Below are 8060 nucleotides of genomic sequence, written 5' to 3'. Positions count from 1 at the left end.
CTGTGTTGGTTTCTGCCGCACGTCGGCATGAATCAGCCGTAGGGGTACCTGTGGCCCCTCCCTCTTGAAGGCTCACCTCCCACCGCAGCTCACCTCTAGTTTGTCACAGAGCGCTGGTGTGAGCTCCTCGTGAGTTCATCAGCTTTTGTAATTAAGTGATGTCTATCAGAAAAACTGAGTTATGGAACTGAAGGAGAGCACTTATATGCAGAATCTAAAAAAGAGCACAGACCAGCGACTGTGACAAGAAAGAGACAGACTCATATGTGCAGAGAGCAAACCAGTGGTTACCGCACGGGGCAGGCCAGAGTGGGCGGTGTGCGGACTCTTGGGCGCAGTCAGGCTCCATACAGCATGGGGAGTGTGATCGATATTTGGTGATAACAGTAAATGAGAAACAATCTTTAAAAATTATATGACAGTATGCTTTATTTTTAATTAATTTGTGGCCACCCTAGGTCTTTGCTGCTTTACGGGCCCTCTCCAGTCGCAGGGAGTGGGGCTGGTCTCCCGTTGTGGCGGTTTCCCTTCTGGTGGTGTGTACAGTCTCTCTCCAGTTGCAGGGAGCAGAGTTGATCTCTGGTTGTGGCGGTTTCCCCTGTGGTGGTGTGTACAGGCTCTCTCCAGTTGCAGGGAGCAGAGTTGATCTCTGGATGTGGTGGTTTCCCTTGCGGTGGTGTGTATGGGCCCTCTCTAGTTGCAGGAAGCAGGGCTGATCTCTGGATGTGGTGGTTTCTCCTGTGGTGGTGTGTATGGGCTCTCTCTAGTTGCAGGAAGCAGGGCTGATCTTTGGATGTGGTGGTTTCCCTTGCGGTGGTGTGTACAGGCTCTTTCCAGTCGCAGGGAGCAGAGTTGATCTCTGGTTGTGGTGGTTTCCCCTGTGGTGGTGTGTACGGGCTCTCTCCAGTTGCAGGAAGCAGGGCTGATCTCCTGTTGTGGTGGTGTGTATGGGCCCTCTCTAGTTGCAGGGAGCAGGGCTGGTCTCCCGTTGTGGCGGTTTCCCTTGCGGTGGTGTGCAGGCGCTAGGCCCTTGGGCTCTGTGGTTGCAGTGCACACACTTAGTTGCCCTGGGACATGTGGGATCTCCTCAGACTAGGGATCGAACCCGTGTCCCCTGCACTGGCAGGCAGATTCTTCACCGCTGGACCACCAGGGACATCCCTAAAAATCTTGACAAAGTTAAAAAGATAAAAATAAAAAAGAAATACTGAATTATTGAGATTTATAGATAGAAGAATTTTGCTGGGGCGGAGTTTGGGGAGGACAGAAGATGACTAGGCAATCCATGTTTGATAGTCACGGAACTAGTACCTTTTAAATTTTAATGTGCGTGTGAATCAGCCACATAGGGCCTGTTAAAATGCAGATTCTTTTTGTAGGTAGGTTGGGGTGGGCTCGAGACTCTGCATTTCTAATGTTTCCAGGTGATACAGTGCTGCTGGTTAGCATCACTCTTGGAATGACAAAGCTCTAAGCTTCCCTGTCATCGCTGGCTTGATGCAGACCAGTCCTTCCGTTAGTCGCCTTCCCTGCTGGTGTCGCTCTGACGGTTCACCCACCTGCTCTCTTATCAGGCGTGCAGGCATTCCCTCTCTCTGGGTAGCATTCACTTCAGTTTTAAAAATAACATTTCAATTTTAGAACCGTTTTAGGTTTACAGAAAAATTACGATAGTCCCTCCACACTGTTTCCCTTATGATTAACTTCTTAAAAATTAAGAACCATTACAAGAAATTACAAGGTCTGACAAACCTAGACAGTGTATTTAAAAGAGCAGAGACATCACTTTACTGACAAAGGTCCATAGTCAAAGCCATGGTTTTTCTGGTAATCATTTACAAATGTAAGAGGTGAACCGTAAAGAAGGCCAAAGAATTGATGCTTTTGAACTGTGGTGTTGGACAAGACTCTTGAGAGTCCCTTGGGCGGCAAGGAGATCTAGCCTGTCCATCCTAAAGGAGACCAGTCCTGGGTGTTCATTGGAAGGACTGATGTTGAAGCTAAAGCTCCATTACTTTGGCCACCTGATGCGAAGACCTGACTTGTTGGAAAAGACCCCAGTGCTGGGAAAGATCGAAGGCAGGAGGAGAAGGAGGCAGCAGAGGATGAGATGGTTGGATGGCATCACCGACTCAATGGACATGAGTCTGAGCAAAGTCTAGGAGATGGTGAGGACAGGGAAGCCTGGCGTGCTGCAGTTCACGCGGTCAGAAAGAGTCGGACATGACTTAGCACCTGAACAGCAGCAACAGCAGTTACAAGGAATGAACCAATACTGACACATTGTTATTAACCAAAGCCCCCACTTTGTTCAGATCTCCTCGTTGTTGTTCAGTCGCTCAGCTGTGTCCGACTTTTCGCCACCCTGAATCTCCTTGGTCTTCACCTGATGCCCTTTCTCTGCCCCAGGCTCCACCCAGGACACCACGTTCCATTTAGCTGTCAGGTATCCTTAGGGTCTTCTTGGCTAAGATAGTTTTCCAGATAGGACCTTGTTTCTGGTAACGACAGTTTTGAGGAGTGCTGGTCAGGTATTTTGTAGAATATCCCTCAATTGAGAATTGTCTGTTTTTTTTTCCCCTTGTGATTAAATGTTGTGGGAATTATATGTTCTTGGGGGGAAGACCACCGGAGGTCAAGGTGCATCCTCATCGCATCTAAGGGCCATACTGTTGAGCCCATCTGTCACTGCTGCTGTTGGCCTGGATTACTCGGCTAAGGCAGTGTTTTCAAATCTTTCTTCTGCCAAGTTCCTGCTCTCCCACCTTCTCCCTGCAGCAGGCAGTTGCCATGTGCGGCCCACACTTGAAAGTCATATTCTACCTCTCTGAGGGTGGGGTGTCTCCATAAATTATTTGCAGTTCTGCATGGGAGATTTGCATATTTCCCCCATTTATATGTTTATTTCATCATTTATTTATATCATATTTATTTTATACTCTGGGTTTTAACCTCATACGACTTGATTCTGTCATTCAAATTTTCCAAGTTTTTTTTTTTTTTTTTTTTAGCACTTTTAAGTTTTCTGGCACTATAAGATGCTCTGGGCTCATCTTGTATATTTTCTTTTTTTAAGTCGTTTATTTCTGGACGCCCTGGGTGTTTGCTGCTGGGCTTGGGCCTCCTCTAGTTGCCGGGGGTGGGGGCTCCCTGGGTCTTTGCGGCTGGGCTCGGGCCTCCTCTAGTTGCCAGGGGTGGGGCCCCTCCGGTTGTGGCGAGTGGATCCCCACTGCGGCGGCTTCTCTTGCAGACGTGGGCTCCAGCCTCGGCGGCGCCAGTCGCTGCGGCCCCAGGCTGTACAGCGCGGGCTCAGGCGCCCCTTGGCACGTGGGATCTTCCCCGACCGGGGCTCAGACCCACGTCCCCTCCAGTGGCAGGCAGTTTTAACCGCTGGACCGCCAAGGAAGTCCCTCATCTCATCTCTTTTCTGCCCCCGTCATAGAATGAGCCATTTCTCCAAAGAGCCCTAACGAGCCCTCCTAATAATGAACGCTACCGGAAACTGACTTCTGCACGCTAATTACGCTGGCTGCAGCTTCTGCGCCCTCTTAGCTGGTGGAGCAGGCATGCATGTTAACCTCTGTGTATACACACATCCGCAGGTATTTCTCTGTGTAAATATTTATGTCTATGTCAAGCTAAGCTTGAGTTCGTATTGGTGTCTCGGATGCTGACCCATTACCGTATGGATCATTCTAGACTCTGTTCCTTGCCGGTCTGTGACCACCCATGGCGCTGGGAAACCGTGGCTCCAGCCTTCTGCCGTCCGCCGAGGCCCTGCCCCGCGCGGTGACCGAGGGCCTGGGGCGGGGGGGCCAGGTTTCTGCGAGGCTGTCTGCCTGTCCCAGAGGGCCGTGAGGCTGGCGCTGGGTTGCGGGTGGGCGAGTACGTCTCTGGCACCAGCAGGCTGGATGGAGCCGTCCCAAATGGCCCGTGCGGGTGCTTCTGTGTGGCAGTAGCATGAGGTCCCTGACGCGCCTGCCCCCAGCGTCGGCATCCGCAGGGCAGGTCCCGGCTGCCTCCCGTCTCTCCGGCGAGATCTCCGAGGTCAGCAGGTGGGTCTGACCCAGGCTTCTTCCCAGTTACCGTCTCCGCCTGGGGACTCAGAGCACGTGAGGTTCTGCATGTGTGTCCTGTAGCCCTCGGCTCCCAAACATGAGCCCTGCTAGTTTGCAAAAGTAGATATTTTTTTTTTTTTGGCTGCACAGCATGTGGGATCTTTTGTTTTAAATATATATTTTTTGACAAGCGGCCTGTGGGATCTTAGTTCCCTGACCAGGAATTGAACCCTTGCAGTGAAATTTGGAGTCTTAACCACTTGACAACCAGGGAATTCCTTAAGCCCCACTAGTTTTCAAAACCAGGTTTTCTGGGGGCTTGTCCTCCTGGTGCAGGACCCCAGCCAGGGAGCCCCATGCGAGGCAGTCGCTCCTCGCTTCCTGGGGAGAAGCTCCGCCATTGCGCTGCTCCTCTTGTTTTGAGGTTACCAGCTCGGGGGGCAGGGGAGGCGGTACGTCCCACTATACTGTGTCTCTGCATCAGCCCCCCGCACCCCCCGCCCCCGTCACCTCACTGAGGTTCCTCCATAATAGCTTTACTTTTGGAAAGTCTTTTCTGCTAGTACTCAGGTTGTTCTCATAGACAGTTGCTCTGTAAGTTGTAATTTTGCTGTGTCCGTGGGAGGAAATGAGTTCAGGGTCTTCCTACTCTGCCGTCTTGGGCATACCCTCAATCACATTTTATTTTCAGTCACTTGTTTTAGTTGGATGTGGACGTTTTCCTGACAATTTGATAATCATAGTCACTCAGCATGTTGGCAGTGTTCACTGCAGTTTACATTGTTGCTTTAGAAACAGCTGCCTTCTGACTAATTATTGTTTATCTGTATGCCATATGTCTTTTCTCTCTGCTTGCTTTCAAGACTTCTTCGTAGTTTTTGTGACTCTGTTTTGCTTAAAACTTATCTATTCTTTTTATTTAGATTCACTTTTGACAAGTGAACTAAAAAGAAAGCCCGAGAGTTTCATTCGCTTTATTCTCTCAAGTTACAAAATTAAGAATAAACTGATTTAAATTTTGGTGGAGGTTTTGGCCAAATCAGACTGAAGTTTCAGAGAGAAGGAACAGGGTTGAAATCCAGTGTAGGGCATGAAGACTGGACTGACACTGGTTTCCATCCCACTGCTAACACATAGGCCTGAAGGATGAACTACGAGACAGCAACAAAACCAAGTCAGCTTGGAGACGGAGATCACGGGTGCTTCACGTAAAGGCCATCTGAAGTCAGAGAAACACGTTTGCAGCATGCTGTCGTGATGGCCTGGGCCAGTGTAGGGTACACGTCAGAAGTGAAGCTCATATGCCCAGCCAGGGCCCTGTGAGGGTTGCTGTGATGGATTGCATTTCCAAAGACGGCCCCAAACTATTACCCCACAGAGAACAGGCTTGCGGACACAGGGGCTGGGGGTGGGGGTGAGGGAAGGAGAGGGTGGGATGCATGGAGAGGGTCACGTGGAGACACACGCACGACCATGTGTGGGATAGAGAGCCAGCGGAAGTTTGCTGTATGCCCCGGGGGGCTCGAACTGGGGCTTGGTGAGAGCCTAGAGGGGTGGGATGATCTGGGAGGTGTGAGGGACATTTAGGAAGCAGGGGACATATGTATCCCTACGGCTGATTCACGTTGATGTGTGGCAGAGACCAACACAACATTATGAAGCAATTATTCTTCCGTTAAAAATAAAGAAAAGAAAAGACGACTTCTCCATCTACATGGCTTTGTGGACGTGCCCCCTCCTCCGTCACTGGCAGAGTCTGGTTCCTCTTCCCTTGAGCCTCTTCTGGCTTGCTTGTAACCGACAGGATTGGCCAGTGGAAGTGATTTTCCACGTGCTCTCCACGTCTCGGTCAGAAAATGGAATGCATTTTTACCTGTTTGTTGGAGCACTCTCGCTGGGGGACTGTTGCCAAGGAAGCCACATGCCCTGAGGCCACCGTGCCATGAAGCAGCCCAGTCATTCCAGGTGGAGAGACCGCCCGCGGCAGCCCTGGAGCGGCACCGAGAGGGACCCTGGCGCCCGTCCGCTCCTCCTCCGCCCTCCGCCCCATTCCAGCTCCAGTCACCTGGCACCCCAACCTCTCGAGCCCTCCTGAGTCGGAACCACCCAACAGGGCCAGCCTCAAGTTTCTGACCCACAGAAGCCACGATATAATAAAATGATCATTTATGTTATTTTAAGCCACTTAAAATTTAGCAATTTGTTATGCAGTGTTAATGACAGTGAACAGCTGTTCTCTTAGTGAAAAGACTAAAAGGATCCTTCCCACAGAGACGCAGACGTGTCTGGAGATGTCTCCTGTCTGGAGACTCTGGGCAAATAGTCTCTTTTGGGAAATTAAAGTCAGAAGAGAGCTCTAACCTTTTGAGTTTGTAAGGTGTGAAGACAATTTAAATATGTATCGTTGGTGATTTTTTTCATTACATGAAAGTGAAAGTGAACGTGAAGTCGCTTAGTCGTGTCTGACTCTTTGCGGCCCCATGGCCTGTAGCCCACCAGGCTCCTCCGTCCAGGAGATTTTGCAGGCAAGAATACTTTAGCGGGTTGCCATTTCCTCCTCCAGGGGACAGGAAATAAAGCTAACATGGAATCAGATAGAGCCAAGAGTTAGAGAGAGAGCCCTGAATACAATATTCAAGCACCTAGACCCAACTATGCCTGATTACAGCCACAATAGTCGATTGGTTTTGCTTTTGCCTTAGTTTCTCTGGGTCAAGTTTTTGTTATGTCTAATTAGAAGTATCCTGGCTATTACAACAGCAGCCTTTTGGACTGGTTCACATTCACAGAGATGAAGGGGAAGCGAGTTAGCCAGTGGGGCAGATGGCACACAGTGGCCTGAGGGAGCCTCAGCTCCTGCACCCATGCTCTGTTTCCCCTCCCGCAGTGAGCCTGGGCTTGACCTTACGGCTACCGTAAGTGTTTGCATTCTGGGGCTGGTCCTCTTGCATTTCTCACTTCTGAAACCCAACTGCCAAGCTGAATGTCCAGGATCCGCTGCTGCAGTTGAGAGTCCATTTGGAGAATGCCCAGAGGAGGAGATACCCTCACTGCGTGATAAAGCTTGTGGAGGAACATCAAGGCATCCCAGCCCAGCTCCTAGCTGAAAGCAGTCACGTGAGTGATCCAGCTGAGAGCACGTGAAGCAGAAAAACCTCCCAACTGAGCTTAGTCAACCCACAGAATCATGAGGAAAAATGCAGTTAATTTTTTTTTTTACCAACCAAGTGTTTGAGTAACTTATTAGCAAAAGAGAACTGAAGTAGGAACAAGAAGGTGGAGGAGTCAGTGGGCGTGGAGCGCATCTCTCTCCATGGATACATCAGGAACACACCCTCAGACACAGAAGCGCAAGCAGAACACCAGCTGAGAGTGGACAGGAGGACCTGACCAGCGGAAAAGAAAATAAGGAACCACGCAAAACTCTGTGGGATGAAGGAGCTGGGGGAAAAACAGGGGTGTTGGTAGGACTGGACCTACCCTCGGCGGGTGGGGGAACTGAAGCAGGGGTCTGATCCCCACATGGGGGCAATTGTCTGAGTCAGAGGAGAAACATTCCAGGCTGAGAGTGAAACAGCTGAGCTGTGGCAGCCTAAATAGGAGAATCAGACAGTCCTTGCTGCAGCCATACTTACCCCGGACAGGAATGCGGGACTCCTGGGAGGCGCAGCGGCTGGGAGCTGGAGTTTGGGGATTGTGGAGCAATCCCAGGGCGAGGGCTGGTGCTGACTGTGGAGGGATGGGTCGAGGGGACGTGAGGAAGGAGGCTGTGGTGGGAAATGCCTGTGGAGGAAAGCCAGGCAGCTGTGGAAGCAAGGCGATACTGCTGAGTCACGCATGGGGGTGGAGCCATCACCATAGCCTCTCTCTCCCCACACGCCAGCTTTGGCAGCTGAACAGTAGAGAGGCTGGCCCATCAAACGCTGACACATTGAACTACAAACCAGGACCACACCCAGGGTGCCCCTTTAAGTGACTGATGCGCCGATCTACAGAGAAGGA

General features: G+C 50.8%; 1 long non-coding RNA gene across 1 annotated transcript; it reads right to left on the bottom strand.

Moving 5' to 3' along the window:
* Positions 1–411: 411 nt before the first annotated feature.
* Positions 412–7849, bottom strand: LOC128054170 (uncharacterized). The gene is made up of 2 exons (XR_008199999.1): positions 7694–7849; positions 412–1169 (listed from the first exon to the last, which is right to left on the bottom strand). It is a non-coding gene; the product is annotated as an uncharacterized LOC128054170 (long non-coding RNA).
* Between the last annotated feature and the right edge of the window lie 211 nt (positions 7850–8060).

Source organism: Budorcas taxicolor, chromosome 1 (genome assembly GCF_023091745.1).
Source record: "Budorcas taxicolor isolate Tak-1 chromosome 1, Takin1.1, whole genome shotgun sequence".
Lineage (NCBI taxonomy): Eukaryota > Metazoa > Chordata > Mammalia > Artiodactyla > Bovidae > Budorcas > Budorcas taxicolor.
The sequence above is the reverse complement of the archived record's forward strand: the minus strand, read 5'-3'. Positions and strand labels throughout refer to the sequence as shown.